This window comes from Peromyscus californicus, unplaced genomic scaffold, assembly GCF_007827085.1.
Source record: "Peromyscus californicus insignis strain IS unplaced genomic scaffold, ASM782708v3 Scaffold_21__1_contigs__length_65335640, whole genome shotgun sequence".
Classification (NCBI taxonomy): Eukaryota; Metazoa; Chordata; class Mammalia; order Rodentia; family Cricetidae; genus Peromyscus; species Peromyscus californicus.
The window spans coordinates 64,593,869-64,612,496 of NW_026294514.1; the positions used below are offsets into that span (position 1 = coordinate 64,593,869).

At 41.2% G+C, this 18,628-nt stretch overlaps 1 pseudogene; it reads right to left on the reverse strand.

Annotated features, from left to right (window-relative positions):
* Positions 1-6,624: 6,624 nt before the first annotated feature.
* Positions 6,625-8,872, reverse strand: LOC128117449 (POU domain, class 5, transcription factor 1-like; annotated as a pseudogene).
* Between the last annotated feature and the right edge of the window lie 9,756 nt (positions 8,873-18,628).

The window sequence follows — 18,628 nt, forward strand, 5'->3', positions numbered from 1 at the left end:
TTCCAGTCTCTGTGAGTTCTTAGGAGCCCAGGTTAGTTGATTCTGTGAGTTGTTTTTTTTTTTTTTTTTTTTTTTTTTGTGGTATCTTTGACCCTTCTGGCTTCTACAATCCTTCCCCTGCCCCATCCTATGTAATGTTTGTCTGTGGGTTTCTCAGGCTAGACATTTTATATCTTCTAAGAGATCAACACAAAAGATTATCCAGTCATGGAAGCAGTTAAGATATTTCCAATGAAACAAATTTCTTATTCCAATACTGACTACCTCTCAAGAAGAAACAAAATTCCTTATTTGAAATAGTCTACAATTTTTCATAGCACTAGTGTGTCTTAGGTTGTGGGGAGTTAACTGTGAGGATACATGGAATTGGTCAGTTTTCTATTGTATTCATTTTTTAGCATGGGGTCTGTTGTTGGGATTACGTGGTCCATGGTGGATGACAACTGCAGGCACATACAGTCAATGAAGGGACATTCTGTGTCATGTGAAAATGGCTAGGATGTGAAGGGGCACCCAACATTCAAGGGCCTCAGTGCATCCCAACCCTACTTCAGCTCTCTGTCTCTGCAGTTCTAAGGCAGAATAACATAGTACTGGGTCACAGTTCACCTGTACTCCAAGTAAACCTCAAAATTTATTAGTCTGATTATTTTCTCTTGATTTATCATATGTCTAAAGGAGACAATATTCTAAGGAAGGTTTTCCATAATTAAAATGTCTGCTAGTTGAAAATCACTCACCATAACTAGCCATCCAATGCTGGCAGTACTTCTGATACTGCTGTGGCTTTGCTTGTTCCTCTGTGAGCCTGTATTCACCCCAAATTCTACTAAACTACTTCCCAAGTCTATTTCACAAGACACTAAGCCCCCTTATAGCAGAGTTTTTTTTTTAACGCAAGTTGGCTAAACAAAGCATGAATACTTGTGTGTATGCATGTGTATACACATGTTCAATTACAGGAAATGACAAGCTTAAACAAAAACCACAACAAAAGCACCAAGGCAGAGTCACAGCAAGAATCAAGAACTACTCAATGGAAGGGCAGAGAAATAGGCAGCTCCTGGCAGGTGCAGGAATTACTTGAGTAATGAAAGCTTTACTGCAGAAGTACATCTCTCCCAGATTCACATCTCCAACATTCTTATTGTACTAGGAAGGGATTAATTAGCCACCTCTATTGGGTGACTGCCCATTTCATGGCTAGAAGTACAAGGTCCTTGTAGAGAAACCATTTCACTCAGTTGAGCCCATTTCCCCAGAGAAATGAAGAATGTGAGTTTTCAGAAGGCGGAAGAGGTAGCCAAAGGCAACAGATGGGGACTTCGAGTTTCTTAGCATAGGAAAGTCATATTTAAGTAGCACAGTTTTGTTTTGTCAGCCTTAACCAGTGCACATCCCTACAGCGCTCCCTTCCAACTGACAGTTGGGGCACTAACACTTCCCATTGGGCAGGAAGTGTTCCCTTTGCTGTGCTTTGTCAGCCAGGTATCATCTGGTCTCTCTTTAAAGACCATCTTGGATACTCCTGGATCTGGCCTTGAATTTATGTCACAAACTGCTGCTGAAGCACATGAAGATCTTTTGGCATAATGAAGGCTTGTTCATGTAAATATTATTATTACTAGTCATTATCAGAAACAAGGAACATCTTGATAGCATAAAAAGAGAGCCAGCCTAGCTTGGGTGCCAAGGGAAGCAGCTGCATGAAGCGAGAATGGAATTCTGAGCCTCTAGACAAGCTAGAGAAATGTTCTTCACGTTGGGTTTTAGTAGACTTTCCCAGCAGGTAAGATGGTGAGCGGCAGGGAGGTTCTAGGTGGTGGGGTGTGGATTCACTTACTTTATAACAAAGTAGTGTTAACTCTGCAAAGACATCTGTGATGATAAATCTGATTTTTAGATTGATTGGGTTAAGATTAGCAAGGCTGAACTTTATATCTTTGAAGTCATTTCTGTAGAAGATGAACTAGATGGAAGGACCCACCATGAATATGGGTGGCAGCATCATACGGGCTAGAGGACCGAGGAGAAAGATGATGGTGCATGTCCTCTGGCTTCCCAGTTTTCTGGTCTACAACACCTTCCTCAAGATGTTTAGAAACCTCTGAAATCAGGAACTCCGGTAAATATTCCTCCCTGGAGTAGTGTTGCCCAGATATTTTTGTCACAACAATGGGAAACTGACTAACAGAACTCCTAGGGAAAATGTTGATTGCATTCCATCTTCCTATTGAGACTTCCACATGAGACTGTGATTCTGTGGCAGAATATCTAAGCTTTCCTTGGGTCTGGGGAAAAGAGTTCACTTGAACTTCTTTCTTCTGGTATCCCAAAGATCTAGGGAATTGAGGTCTGACCAAAAAGAGGTCCACCAGTGTCTATTGTTATAATGAAACACCATGACCAAAAGCAGCTTGGGGAGGAAAGGGTTTATTTGGCTTATGTATCCCGAATGACAGCCTGTCATCAAAGGCAGTCAGGGCAGGAACTCAATCAAGGCAGCAACATGGAGGCAGGAGTGGATGCAAAAGCCATGAAGCGTGTTGCTTACTGACTTGCTCCTTATCACTTGCTTAGTTTGCTTTCTTACAGCACCTAAGACCACTAGTCCAGGGTGGTACCACTCACATTAGACTGATCTCTCTCATATCAATGGATTACTAATTCAGAAAATGCTCTACAGGCTTGCCTCCAATCCAATTTTATGGTGATATTTTCTCAGTTGAGGTTCCTACTCTCAGATGACTATAGCTTTTGTCAAATTGACATAAAACCAGACTGGATAGCAGGTGCCGAGAATCTTCCAAGGTCACAGCAAAGTTATTTTTCCTATGATGAACATACCAATCACAACATCTAGCCAAATTTAATATGATGTCTCATTGTTTAATGTTTTTCTGCATGATATCTAGAGGTGCCAACATGCAAAGGAGAAATGAAGTTAGTTGTATATAAAAGACACAGAACACAGCTCTACCACTCAGTGTGGCATGTGTGGTGCTTTGACCTCTCTTCTGAGGAAGTTGCATGTAAAACAAAGAACTCTGTAGCTGCATCATGAAGTTTGGAGGAGGGAGATGCTGCTGGAGTTTAATGCAGCACTGGTATAACTTTGTGGCTCCAGGAAATAGAATGGGAAAGGATGCAGAGCAAGTAGCAAGAAATAACAGTGTCCTTAAACAGACTATGCTGTCAAGCCATAGAGGGTTGGGTGGAGCCTGAGAACTGTATAGTTGTTCCAGTGAGTACCTGAGGTACACATAGCACAGAGAGACAAATCTGGGGGCAGACTAGAAAGGCTGAGTCTTTGACCTGAAAGCAATCTCAAGGACAAGTTCAGGAGTGAACTCCATGAAAGGAAATTCACTTTCTCTGCTCCTGAGTTTGGCTGACATTTAATGGCAGAGATCATCTGGTGACATTTTGAAGTCCAAACAAGTTTGATCATTAATTCTTTCTAAGTCCCAAATCATGCAGAATATATTATTTTCTTGGGAGAACAATATCAGTCCCTATTTAATTCAGTGGCTCTGATTTTCATTAGATAAAAGTTTGAGTGCATAAAAACCTGTATTAACGGAGTTTTCCTGTCCTGACTTCCTGGTCCCAAATAAACACACAGAGGCTTATATTAATTACAATGCTCAGCCAATAGCACAGGTTTATTACTAACTAGGTCTTACATTTAAATTAATCCACTTCTATTAATCTATGTATTGCAACATGGTTTGTGCATGTCCTCTAGCATGTCTTGCTTCCTAGGCAGCTGGCTCGAGTCTCTCTGACTCTGCCCTTCTTCACTTCAGCATTTTCAGTTTGGCTTTCTTGCCTAGTCTTATCCTGCCTTGCTATAGGTCAAACAGCTTTTTTATTAACCAACAAGAGTAATACATTGTCACAGCATAAAGAAGGATTATTCCACAGTACACCTGATCTCCCTACTGCCCCAGAACAATAAGCCAAGAATGCATATACAAAATGTAAATGCTGAGGTAATTTCTTTGGGGCCACAGTCTTTAAAGTATTAGGACAATTTTTTCCCCCAATATGGACAGGGTTAGAGCTCAGAAAAAGGGAGTGGATTTTGTCTAGAATGAAGGTGGGAAGTGGTAGTGAGTAGAGAGGTTAATGGCAGAACTTGAAGTGTTCTGGGGAAGCCCAGAAATGCTTATTGGAGAATTTTTATTACATTTTCCTTCTAAATGTCCTTCCCCATTTCTTTGCAAAAAATTTTTGTAGGATCTAAGTGACTTTGCAAACATACTTTGTGACATTGTGGCTGGATCTCTTTGGAACCTGGAGCAATAAGCCACTGGTCTCAAAGTAGTATGAGAAAGAGTAAGGAAGTCAAAATGACTCAGAGTGGATATGTCTTGTCTGGTCATGCCATTTTAGCCAGATGTCACCCTATATCTAGCCCCATGTAGATTGACTCATATATATTATTTCATTTAATCCTTACAAAGGTCCAGCAAGGCAGAGACTGGTATGTTTTCTGTTGAATATGTGTCTGTGATCTCCTTCCTTGGATAAGAGGCTGTTTGCATCTTTTAGGTTAGGATAGCATTTTATTTGATCACTTTAACCTATATTTTCTTTAAATTTAAAAATCATCCCCTGACAATTTTATATATGTATAAAATTTTTTTGATCATTTTTCACCCTTCCATTATCCCCTCCTCCTGCTGTCCAACGATTCCTCTCTTGCTATAATAATGTCTTTCTTCTTGTGTGATCCACTGAATTTAATTAAGGTTGCCCACATGAGCATAAGTGAATGGCTGTTTACTGGAACATGGGCAACTCAATGGTGGTTACACCATGGGAGAAAACAATTCTCATTCCCCAGTAGCCATTAATTGCCTTTGGCTCCCCAGGGAGGTGGGGACTAACAAGCCCCTCCCTACCCATGATGGAATGATGAAGGGTTGCTGTAGAATATGATTTTAAGGTGTGTTACTTTTGTTTATGTTGCATTTGTTTAACTCTGTGATGCTGTGTTACTGTGCCTGTCTAAAACACCTGATGGTCTAATAAAGAACTGAACAGTCAATAGCAAGGCAGGAGAAAGGATAGGTGGAGCTGGCAGGCAGAGAGAATGTATAGCGGGAGAAATCTGCAAAAAGGAGATCTAGGAGCTGGTGAAGGAGGAGGACTCCAGGGGCCAGCCACCCAGCTACACAGCAAGCCATGGAATAAGAAACAAAGAAGGGTATACAGAAATAGAAAAGGAAAAGCCCAGAGGCAAAAGGCAGATGGGATAATTTAAAGTTAAGAAAAGCGGGCTAGAAACTAAGCCAAGCTAAGGCCAGGTGTTCATAAGTAATAAGCTTCTGTGTGTGAATTTCTTTGGGAGCTGGGTGACGAGTTCCCCAAAAGAACAAAAGAGTAAATACCCCAACAACAAAGGGTCCCATCCTAAGCAGGTCTTCTATAAATAACCACCACTGCTGTACATTTGTCTCACATCCTGAGGACACTTACTTAGATTTTTTTCCAAAATGAATGTGCCAGATAGAAAGCACCTATGGATATTTGTTTAATTGGACTGAGCTGAGGAAGGAATGTGGTTGAAGTTATAGGTCTAAGCTAGGTTGTAGAGACTTGAATGACAAATCAAGTTTGGATCTCATTTTTAATCATTGAGGTGGCTGGAGAAAGGATAAGGCAGGCTAAAGAAATGTAAGATTTTTGAGTCAAAGAAATACATTCTGTTGAGGTAAGTGGTAAGCCTCCAGCAGCTAAGTTGCATCTAATATGGTGTCTTGCATGAATGTGTGGCTGACACATTATTTTGATGGTCTGGTTTATGATACCAAGGATCACTCTAGCATGAGAATCTAAAAGCTAAAGTTTCTCTTCGAACTATCTTTTACTAAAGAAGATAAATGCAGCAAGGCTTATAAAACTCTGAGGAAAATTGCTATTTTTAACATTTAAACTTACAAACACAATTTGTTGTGATTTTGTGCTTCTGAGGTAAGCCTTGCATAGTTCCCTAATCCTTTCTCTACTGCGATACTTCCTTCCAGTCTGTTTCTTTATTTTATCTAAGTTGACAGGGCTAGCATTGTAGTACCTCAGAAATCATCAGCTAAGGAGATATGTGATACCCAACTCTCAAAACCCTCCCTCACTTTCATAGAGTAGTAAGAGTTCAAAACTAACTTCAGTTTTTCTGAGAACTTAACAGAAGCCATGCATTTTCCTGTGATAAGATCATCTGAGCAAATCAAAGTAGCTTATTTGCCTTTGGCAAGTATTTTATTAGCTTAATGTGTTAATTATGTTCATCTCTTATTGATTGACAGCTCCAAAGAACAGTTATACATGTCTCAGAAAAAGGAAATAAAATAACTAAATTTTATTTTTTTAAAAAATGAGTCCCAGACTTTTTTATTTAAGAACAAAATGACGAGTGATGGGCTCAAGATCAACAGCATCACTGAACTTCATCTCCCCTGCTACCCCAATGCTTTTTGGGCTTCCATCCCTCCTCAGTAAATGAACTTAACCCCGGAGCTATGGTGGCTCCAGGTTCTCTTCGTCCCGAAGCTGTGGTGGCTCCAGGTTCTCTTCGTCTACCTCCTTTCCTTTGCCTCAGCTAATCTCATCCCCAGGCTAGGCTGGTGCCTTGGTTTGAGAGCCCAGAGCAGTGACAGGAACACAGAGAAAGGCCTTACCCTCAGGAAAAGGAACTGAAGAGTAGAATGTGGTGAAGTGGGGCTCCCATAGCCTGGGGCACCAAAATGGGGCCCTGGAAGCTCAAGGAAAGGATACAGCACCCCCCCTCCCCACACACACACACCACCACCGGGGAAGGAGACCCAACTGCCTCGTACTCTTCTCATTGGGAATAGTTGATGCTTGATGGTTTGCCCTTCTGGCACCCATTACAGAACCACATTCAGACCACATCCTTCTCCACATCATCAGCTGGTTTGCGATGATGCTGATCTGCCCACAGGTTGGGCATCTGGGACTGCAGAAACACGTCTCTGGGTTCCCCTCACATGTTCTCAATGCTCATCCACTTTCTCTTGCTGGCCTGAACCAGGATCTCTGCTTTGCATATCTCCTGAAGTTTTTCATTGTTGTCCGCTTACTCTACCCAATTCTCCAGCAAGGGCCACAGCTTATACGTGTTCTAGAAGCTGAGCTGCAGGACCTCAAAACGGCAAATGGTGGTCTGGCTGAACACCTTTCCAAAGAGAACCACCCAGGGTGAGCCCCACGTCGGCCTGGGCATACCCTTAGGTGATTCTCTTCTGCTTCAACAGCTTTGCAAACTGTTCTAGTTCCTTCTGCATGGCTGTCATGTCCTGGGACTCCTGGGGACTTGGTTTTACCTTCTCCAACTTCATGTCACTGGAGCGGACAGTACAGGGCCCAGGAAAGGTCCCCTCTGAGTTGCTCTCTAATCCTGCTCCTGCCTGGCCCTCAGGCTGCGGAGTCTCCAGGTCAACTTGTGACATTAGACCTAGTCCAACCTGAGGCCATCCCTCCACAGAACTCATATGGCAGGAGACAAGGGGATAACCCTAACACCTCTGAGCCTGGTTCAACTCCTGGCACGATTCCAGGCTCACCTGGAGGCCCTTGGAAGCTTAGCCAGGTCCAAGGGTCCACCCAGCCAGCTCCAGCCCTCCTGACCCATCACCCCTACCTGGTGGGGGTGAGAAGGCAGAGTCTGAAGCCAGGTGACTTGGGAAGGGTGGGCACCCCAAGCCGGGGGTCTGACGGAAGCCTGACTTGTTATTGTGCTGGCAGTTGAGTGGTAAATATATTTTCAAGCAAATACTCTTAGAGAAACACTTGTTTCAACATGTCACTGGGGAAGAACTTTTGAGAAGATGCATGCATTCCCCAAACTTTTATCGAAGGGAACATTTGAGTATGAAAGTTAAGGTGATCTCAAGACCAAGCCTTGGGTCTCTCTCACTGCTATACTTGTCTAAGTCTTCTCCCTGCTGCAGTTGTTTATGCCACTGACTGAGAATACATCTCCCTGAAACTTCTGTTTAACACAGAGAATGCCTGCCGGTGAATCAAAGCACAATGAGGCCTCTTTGCTTTTGGCACATCAGAGCAGGTGATCAAAGGATGCTTGATTGCAAAGAACCCTGATTGAGGTGGTTACAGAGACAACAAAGGGAAGCCCATGGCGTTTGCTAGGAGCCTGCCAGTGTGTCCTTCCAGGACTCCTCATCAGGGCTTCATCAGAACGTAATTTTCTGCATTTCCTGCCTCGTTTTTGTTTCTGGCATGCCGTCTTTATGACACTGATGTATCTGAGTCCCACTGTTCCTCCTGAGAATTTAGGACCCTCAAGCATGGAGGAGACCTCAATAGAAAGTGCACAGCCAGTTTGCCTGGGTGGAGCCACTGCAGCTCACTTTTATCCAGTATTTTCTCCAGTGTAATGAAAGAAAACAGTGAAAACGAAAAACAATATCCTTATGAAAGGAAAGAAATTGCTGTTATTGGAATCAGAGCAAGGAACGCAGACTGCACTTCAGCAAGGGCAGTCTCATGTCATTCACAGCTCATTCTTGAAAACTGGAACGTAGAGGACACATGACTGTGTCTAGAGCGAGAGAACAGCACATAGAGAACACAAACCTTCTGCATGATGAAATAGAAGAGGTAAAAAACGTTGAGAGTATGTTTTCCTAGTCTCTTGCTTCTATTTTTGCTGAAACAAGCTCAAAGTCTGTAGCATGAAATAAGAATTTGGGGAAAGCTGAGGGAAATAATGAAAACTCGAAGCAGAACAAGTGTCCCATTTCAGAAGACAGGATGTGCGTGGTGGCATTACCTCAGAACCCACCGGGAGGAGTTTTCTAAGGCCGGATTTTAAGAGGACCATGTCTTGTTAGTCTCTCTTCTTGGATGCTGCTAATGTATAAGGAAATACTCCTCTCTAATTGGTTCATAAAATGCCTCATACAACATGTCCTTGCATTTCTAGCCCTGTCTTGTGTGGTCAGTGAGAGATGTGTTTTCTCTTCCTACTTGACTTCTTGTGGTTGTTCACATGCTAAAAAAAATGACCACTATAAAATTTAGGAAAGTTGAGTTCAGCCAATCCAAACTCCTTGTCTGCTTTCTGGTCTGCCAAAATGTGAACAAGCTGTTGTAACACAAACTCCCTCCACCACAGACTGAGCAGAGCTATTCACCATGCTTCCCTGTGTTGACGGACTGTGCCCTATGCAACCAGCAGTGGAAAAAAACATCTCTTAAGCAGTTTTGTCATCAATGCAAGTTACTATCTAATGAATGAAAGGATGAAACAATAAACACAAAGTTCTAGTTCGCGGTGAATGGAATAAAAAAATAGGTTTTCTTTTAAAGTGACACAAAATATAGGATGAAAACATATCCCCAAAATATTTTATGAAATTGCAAGTGGAATTTTAAGGCAATAACTCTATACTTTTGAAAACAAGCAGTTAAAAACTGAAGTAGATAAATATCTATAACAAGTTATTGAAAGAAAAATCAATAGTGAGAAAAAATAAAATCCAAGAGTAAAGGAGTCTAGAAATCCGACTACAGTAGTGAGCATTAATTTAGGAATGAGTGTATGATAAAAATGGATGCTGCATTTGAGAAAAACAAGAGATGAAAATGTATTGAAATATTACTGATTAAAGTATGCAGTGTGTCAGTATGCTGAAAATGAGATAAGGCCAAGACATCAATGTCATTAGAGAGAAATTAACAAAATGGCTGAATTCAATAGAAAATTATTCTGTGTAGATAACATTAAGAGAACTAGTAAGTAACTGGAAGAGGGGTCATGTTATCCCAATAATATGGCCACAAAGTCATATATCATGTATTGTTTGAAATATAAGGAGCAAAATTATATGTGTGTGTTTGTATGTGACATTTTGACCCTGGAATTAATTTTGGAAAATAAAGACACAGAGAATCTAAATAACTACAAAGATTAAAAGATTTATTATGCTTTGTAGTCTCAGAAATAAAATATATTTTACTTCAAGTACTTTTGAAATATTCTTAAAGTAGGTTGTTTAACACATAAACAAAATAGTAAATTGTAATTCTTTCTAGTAGAGTATTGGAAAATCATAATGTAGCACAAACAGAAATACATAATATGAAGTTGACAACCAGGGTATCAAAAATGCTTTCTAAATAAATATGCATTTATAAATAATTCTAAGAAAAATGTATAGTATCTATAAAAATACAATCAGAAAAATAATGGCCTTAAAGGTTTTGACATTCAACACTAAAATTTAATTTTACCTATGATTACAAGAGTAAAGCTTTTGAGAAAAGGTTTCTAATAGAATCTAGTAAGACTATGTGATTCTGATGATAATGTGACATTCCATACTTTATTGCTAATTCTGTTATTTTCAAAATCCTTGCAGACACTTTGCCAATGAGTCACGAAAGCATTCAGAACATTACACAATCCTTGCAGAATATTTCCTGAGAGTGAGACACATTGGAAAAATTGAGAAATTTGACTCGACACTGTTGCATTTGTGTTAGGAAAGTTTGTGGGACAGCTTCAGTGGTGAAGCACTCTGGACATCCAGTCAGGAAGTGGATCAGTTCTGTGGGCAGTGCCAAGTTCTGTGGGCCATGCCAAGTCGCAGAGGGAGTGAACTCACGATGACGACAACGGAGCACCAGTGGCAGGACACAGGCCTGGGGTGTGGTGGGCAGGTCCAAGAGCAGAAGAACTCCAGAACTGCCCTGCCAGGCCAGTTTCCTTGCCTCATCCTTTACCTGTCCTGTGTGTATGCTTTTGGGACGGCAGAGCACTTTAAAGTCTGGGTCACTGGCTGTGTGACTGTAGAGTCCTTTGTGTCTACTTCACCTTCCATAGAGATAAAAATAGGGAGTGCTGGAGGGTTTGGGGAGATGGCTCAGTCAGTAAAGTGCCTGCCCCATGGGCATGAGAACCTGAGTTAAAATCTTCAGCACCCGTAAATCTGGGTATGATCACATGCTTCTGGAATTCTAGGGTGTGTAATGCGGGGGCTAGGGAAAGATTCCTAGAGCTCATTGGCCGGCAAGCCTAGCCAAAGAGGTGAGCTCCAGGCTTAGTGAGGGACCCTATCTCAAAAGATAAGGTGAAGAACAATTGATAAAAAAAACTCTGTCCTTCACACACATGAGCACCCACACACACACATGTGCACACACACATGAACATACACAAAATATCTGAGTTTATTGATGGTACTAATGAGATAGTACATATACCCATTATGTGTATCTCAGTATCTGGAACATTCTGCTATTAAACCTTGTCTGCTATTTGTTACAATACATCTGCTGGGGACTCTAAAGGTCTATCCCTAGCTAACCATGAGCTCACCAGGTGAGTTTGGACACAACTGTTAATCTCTCAGGGAGTTGGGATAGATTAGATGAGCTCTTCTAGCAGGCTTAGAAATTTACAGAGACAATTTTGTCTAGTCTAATGTCAAGATCTAAAAGGACTGAAGCCAGACATACCTATCTGTAAATTCCACATGAATTTATAACAATGTAATCGGGCATATTATTTACTTCTCTCCATTTCTTCACTGACAGCATGGCACTGATAAAGATCTTTTACAAAGATTCTAGGAGAGGGTAGCTGTATAATGTACTAGCAAAGCCATGGCAAGGGTAGAGTTCAGTAGAAGGCTGCTATTGTTGGCAGGATCCTAACATAGGTAGAACCACACTGTTTTAGATTTTCTTCTTTCTTTCTATCCAGTAACAGGGATGTTACTCTAATTTTTATTGTTCACACATACTATCTGTAATTTATGTTGGGAATTCAAATATTTTTGTAGGGTTTTTTGCTACTAGATAGGTTTAGAATTTTGAAGAATCCTAATAGGATTTTTTTTTTTGCCACAAAAAATCTTAGAGCCTATTCCTTATACATTGAAGTCATGGCTAGAGGAGGAGTAAGTAGGTATTGGGCAGCAGTGAGGGTCAAAGGTGAGAGAATCACTTGAAAATGCCACAGAGTAGATAGAAACCAAGTCACTAAGGAAAAACCAAGTGGAATTCTGTCAAAGTGTGATCACGTGTTTGGAATTGGTCAGTTTCAGGACCAATGGATGGTACCACCATTAGCCATATGACAGCCAGGCTTTCAAGCAACTGAAGATTCAGTGTCTCATGTGATGGAATGGTAATTCCTTTTTAATTGGTTTGTCTGTCTTATACCAGTGTATCAGCTGTCTGTTTATCTATACTATCTATCTGTCTATCTATCTATCTGTCTATCTATCTATCTATCTATCTATCTATCTATCTATCTATCTATCTTCCATCTGTCTATCACCTATCATTTATCTATCTTCTATCATTTATCCATCTATAATCTATCAGCCATCTATGATAGTGGTGCACACATATGTTGGTGATATATATGAACATATTTATGCTAACAGGTTATGATCTAAAATAACACAATTTTTTACTCCCATGCTTTTACCCTTTTCCACCCTTTCTCCACACACTGTACTTGGAAAGCCCCAAGAGGCAAATCCCACATTAGCTACTCTTAGTCTAAAAATAGATTTAAATGATGGTGAGAAACTCAAAAGAGTCACAGGACTTAAGGAATTAATTCCATTAGCATTATTGATGTGCCACATTATATTCTTTTAATAGGATCATTAGCTGAAGGATAGAATAATAAAAAATTAAAGCTAGAACAAAGCTTGGTGGTAAATGAACCCAGATCATTTATTTCAAAGATGATGAAATTGAGCCTGAGAGGGGTTCAGTGACTTGGTCAAAGTCACTTGGTAACTGAGTAGGCTGGGGTTGATACCCAGTCCTGGACTCTGAACACATCAATGCATTATCATTCCAGGCTAAAGTTCTTAATCTTCCTCAGTTTCATGATGACATCACAGGACACTGATCATTCGGGGAACACCAAACACTTATGAGGTTTATAAGTTTGTGTGAAATACATTGTAGGGAAGAAAGCAAGGACCCTGCTTATGTGCTATCGTCCTTAATAATGAGCCTTTGTGGGGGAGAGATTGGGACTTCAAAACTGTGACATGACAGCTTCATTCTTAAGGTCAATAATTCACCAGAGAGTAAAACCATAGAAACTTCATCACTATAGCCTTTAATTCAGCACAGACTTCTAAAATCTGATTTTCAGATATGCTGAAAAAAAATCACATAGCAAGAAGAGATGTCTAGCTGTGTATAAAGTCCCTCTGGGAAAAGCAGAGGGACTTTCAAATGTGACTGCAACTGTCTCAGTGGGAACATAGAGAGCCCATTGCTTAATCTTGTAATGTGTTGTTAGTGGAAGAGAATGAAATCTTACATAGAAATATTTTTAAAAATTTAAAAAGTACAGAATATTTTGTTTATTTCCAGACACAGTGGGACTGCTTGTGAGGATTTGGTTTCTGGAGAGTCTGGGGGATCATAACTGAGAACATATCTGTCTGAATTTGGAGTCTGAGCTCCAGATTATAGACAATCAAAGCACAATTAAAAACCACCCATGAACCTTCTCCAGAGAGAGCCATCGTGAGAGTTTGATAGATTCTTTCCTTTTGTTATTTCTTTCTTTGACTATAAAATTACTTTTATTATTTCTTCTTTTATCATTATTCTCTTCCTTAGGCTTTTATTCTTATTACTGATGTAATTCTTTTCAAACTATAGAAAAGATGGAAACCAAGGGGTGTGTGTGTGTGTGTGTGTGTGTGTGTGTGTGTGCGCACGTGCACGCGCATGCATGCCTGTGGGTGCACACATGTGAGTATGTGGGAGGAAGTAGGGTATTTGGAGACAGACAACGGAAATCTTTGACTGTCTGAATAGTGTTTTGAATAATGTCTTCCTTCCTTCCTTCTTCCCTCCCTCCCTCCTTTTCTTCCTTTCTTCCTCCTTCTTTTCTTTCTTTCCCTGGGTCTCACTATATAGCCCAGGTTTGCCTGATACTTATAGTCCAGTGAAACTCACAAAGATCTGCCTGCCTCTGCCTTATAGGCACTGTGACTAGAAGTATGTACCACTATATCTGACCTTGAAAGCACTTTTTCAATGGTATTTGACAATGGGAAGGAAGCAGCTTTTATGATACACAGATACATTTTTCATCGTGACATGTTACACACATGCACACACATTGACAAAACAAATACTTTAAAAAGTTTTACTTTGTGTGTGGAACCCCATTATATCTTCAATTCTATTTTTTTATACCTGAGGTAATGATTATTTTTTCAGTGCTGACCAATCATGATTTGCTAAACTGATTTCATAACCTTTTAAAATGGATAGAAAACTTTGAGTTTGAGGAAGCAGGAAAACCAATGGTCCATGGAAGGAGGCTGGTTAAAGTGAACATCTTCATTTTGTATTTTATTATTGACCCACAGAACCTACCCCCAACACACTTCCCACCAAGCAGAATCAGCCTGCAATTCTGACTTTCATGGGGAATATATGACGTGCCAATTATTTTTAATCCGTTTTTTACCTAGGGTGTGAATTAAATTTTATCTGTGAGAAATAAAACCAGGATGGTACTGGAAATACCACTTAACTTCTGCAACTGTATTTCTCCATGGACAAATGTGCCCAGGAGATGGTGATGGACAGGACTCAAAACTGAATGTCTAGACATGCCACATAATGAAGTTTGGGTCAGTAATGGACTGCATATATGCCAGTAGCAGTGTGTGGAAGCAGTACTTAACTACTTTCATCTATTTACCTTTACAGCTCTGCAGCTGATGTGTATATGACACTCCAGTGTGCCACACAGATGTTCAAGTGTTTCCTTCCCTGACTCTGTGTAGAGTAGCCTTACATCTTCTGGGTGGTGCAGGGTGATCTCTGCAGCAGGGAGATCTCTGTAGCAGGGAGATCTCTGCAGCAGGGTATGTACTTTCCTCACTTGCTGATCTCTTGGCAGTAGGATCCAAAGAAACTGGACAGAGGTGTCACACTTTCAAAGCTTTTAGAAAATGCACTATACTAAGGCATGATTGACATGACATTTAAAGAAATGTCTTAAGTGTATATTTTAATGAGTTTTGACTCATTACTACCATAGTCAAATGACAGGCCATTTCTGGGCTGGACGGATGGCTTAGTGCTTAAAAACACTTGATTGATGCTCTATCATGAGGACTGGAGTTTGGATCCAGGTACCCACATCAAGTGGCTTACAAACACCCATAAACCCTGTTCCAAGGGATCTGATGCCCTTTTCCAGTCTCTGCAGGCACCCCCCCCCCAAAAAAAAAGCCCCACATACACAGTCATGATGTAAGCATAAACTCATACAGACACAACACATTAATAATAAAAATTAAAAAATGAACCTTAGAAAAGAAACGGACCATTCCCGTCACACCAGAAGCCTCCCTTATCTTCACTTGTATTCTTAGCCTGCTGGCAACACCCACCAACCCTCAGAAACAACTAACTTCTCCCTCTATGTACGTTCATAAGCTTTGTCTTTTAAAGACTTTACTATTAATGGGATGACATAATTGAAAGGACTGGTACAAGATACCCAAGACTAAGTCCTCAACACAAAGGAGATTTATTGGTGCCAGAGGGACAGAGGGCAGTAAATAGGAGACAAACACAGGAAGACAGAGGGCAAGGGGGAAGGGGAAGGGGCATTTGTCCCGGAGGGACAAAGGACTGCCTCTGGATAGAGAGGAGACAGATGTGCCCATAGGAAATTGGCAGTTTATAGACGTAAAGGAGGAAACCCCATGTTAGGATGAGGTGTTTAATTTTGATTAAACAGGTTAATTAGAGGAGCCACAAGGGGGCTTTCGATTGCTGAACTTCAATAGTTTAATAGCTGGATCTTGGTGGTCAGTCTCAGGGGGAGGAAGTGGCCAAATAAAGAAATAGATCTTGGTGACTAGCTTTAGGAATGTAAACTAACAGTTTTTAGCAAGGAAGAGGGAAGGGGGGAAGGGCAAGGACTGCCAGAGTCATGTTTGCCATGCTCAGACTGGCTAGGGTCCCTTCATTAACCTTGTGTCTAGCTTCTTTTTTGCTCAGTTCAGTATTTTAAAGTTCACCTGTGTTGCTTCATAGGCTAGTGGTTTCTCCTTTTTCACTGCCAAGAACTATTCCACTGTAGGGATATACCATGACATAGTAAGACATTTATCTCTTGATTACTCCCATACTTGGGTGGTTTCCAATTTGGTCAGTGATGAATAAAGCTACTATAAATACTTGTGGCTTTATGTAGACATATGTTCTCATATTTTTCTTGAGTAAATACCTAGAAGTGGGATTGCTGGGTCATATGATAAGCATATGCTCAGTGTTATGGAAAACTGCTAAGCTATTTTCTGAAATAGTTGTGACATTTTATATTCGAAATGGTAACATGAAAGAGTCCCAGGCAGCCCACTCCTTTTTTCTTTTTTTCCTTCTTAGATTCTCAAGAGGGAGGCTTAGAGAATGGAATTGAAACAACTTTTCTGAGGATGTCACGTATATTCCTACTGTGATTGTTGCATACAACATTGGTGATAGGCTAGTGTTCATTTTTAATGTAAAAAAATGTTTAAATTTTACCTTGTGATTTTTTTGTCTTTGATCTGCCAGTTATTTAAGAGTGTGTTGTTCAATTTCTAAATATCACCAAACATTAGATTAGAAGGCACCCTCTGTTACAGACTTGTGAGTCAATCTTATGTCTTCAGAGTCAAATATTGGATTGGTCCTCAGCTCTCCAGGCCACGCAGGTGAGTTATTTTCAGCATAATTTTGGTTCTCCCAGTACCGGGGAGTTGGAGAGTCTGTGTGGGTGTGTGCTTGTGAAGACTGGGCACTGCTGCTGTACACAGCACTCTGGAAAACACACTGGGTTTCAGGTCGTTTTCTTGTAAGGGGTAGACTTGTTTTGTGGGGGCTGAGAGAATATCAGCTCTTCTGAGAACTCAAGATCTGATTGTGTCCCCAAGTACTAGGATGTCACTCCCCCCCACCACCATTTGAGATTTAAATTTGATGAAGCATCACCTAGAGTGGTGGCTTCATACTCCCCTGGGACCCCACTCTCTTCATAGTGAAGTCTGAGGTGGACCCTCGGGGTTTGCACAGATGAGAGACTCTGTTTTGTTTGGTTTGCTTGTTTTTGTTTTTGAGGAAGGGTCTTATTATTCTTCCTAGGACTTCCTATGCAGCCCAGGCTGGCCTCAAACTTTTGATCCTCCTGCCTCAGCTTGTCAAGTTCTAGGATTACAGGTGTGCATTTCCATTCCATGCTGTCTGTCTTTTGTGCCTCACCTTAGTCACCAGAAGCATTTTCCTGTCTTTCTCCAACATATCCAGCAGTGGCACTTGATTCCACAGTCCACATAGCCACCACTTTCCCTCAGTCTCTCCTTTTTGGTGCCTGAGCCCCACACCCAGATGTAGAATGTGTTAAAGATGAATGTTATCTGTCATCCACAAGGCTACCAGTTTTACACAAACCATGCCCTTCTGATAAAAAAATATTTTTTGTGTAAGTATGTGTATGTGTGCTGTTTGTGCTCTCTCTCTCTCTCTCTCTCTCTCTCTCTCTCTCTCTCTCTCTCTCTCTCTGTGTGTGTGTGTGTGTGTGTGTGTGTGTGTGTGTGTGTGTGTGTGTGTGTATGGGCATATGCACGTGAAGACCAAAGGCATCTGGTGTCTTTTTGATGGTTCTTCATATTATACATTTATCGAGGCAGCATCTCTCACAGTCAGCTGCAGAAATCCTGCCTCTGCCTCCAGAGGAGGCAGCTGGTGCCTCCATGCCCACTTGGCTTTCGTACAAGCACTGGGTGTCTGCACTCTTGTTCTCAGGCCTGTTCTTTGACCACTGAAGTATCTCCGAAAAGTTTTGTTTGTTTTCATAGCTGGGAATTGAACCTAGGGCCTTGCAAGTGCTAGGCAGGGGCTCGACCACTGAGCTACATTCCTAGTCTCCTCTTCTACTTTTTGTATTGGAATATCCTCGTGAGTCTCGGGGGAAGAACAGGGACTAACCATCTAGCCAGGCATGCTGTGTTTGCCAGCACCAGTTCACAACAGGGCTGAGTCCAGAGGTTCTGAGCTCGGCAAAGGGTAAGAGTCAGGAAGGATCCTTCTTATCATGGAGTTGTTTTTTCTAGACAGTCTCATTTCTACAAGTCATACTCAACACATTTCTTACAGGTTTTGGAATAAGTAATTCTTGGCTTTGGTGGTGGAAGTGAGAAGAAAGAGAGAAAAAATAGAAGCTGTGTGGAATCAGCTCAGATGGAGAATGGATGAGGTAGGGGAAAGTCTAAAATGTGTCATCCCTCAAGTGTCTGTGGGAATGTATTTAGGGTCAGTTGGTCAGGACATGGTAGAGAGAGAAAAAGTCATCTGCCAGGAACATGGGTGTCCAGAGCTGACCTTTTCTGATTTAGGTGTGGTTACTGGAGACCAAAGCATTGCTCTCCAGTTCACTCCTAACTTGCCCTTCTCCGACTGCAGAAGTCCTATTTATCCACCTAGTAGAAAGGTGTTAAGGTTTAGGTATAAAATGAACCCAAAGGCTCCCTTTGGTCCCCAGATGGTGGTGCTATTGAGAAGTAATTAGATTATTCAAAGGGGC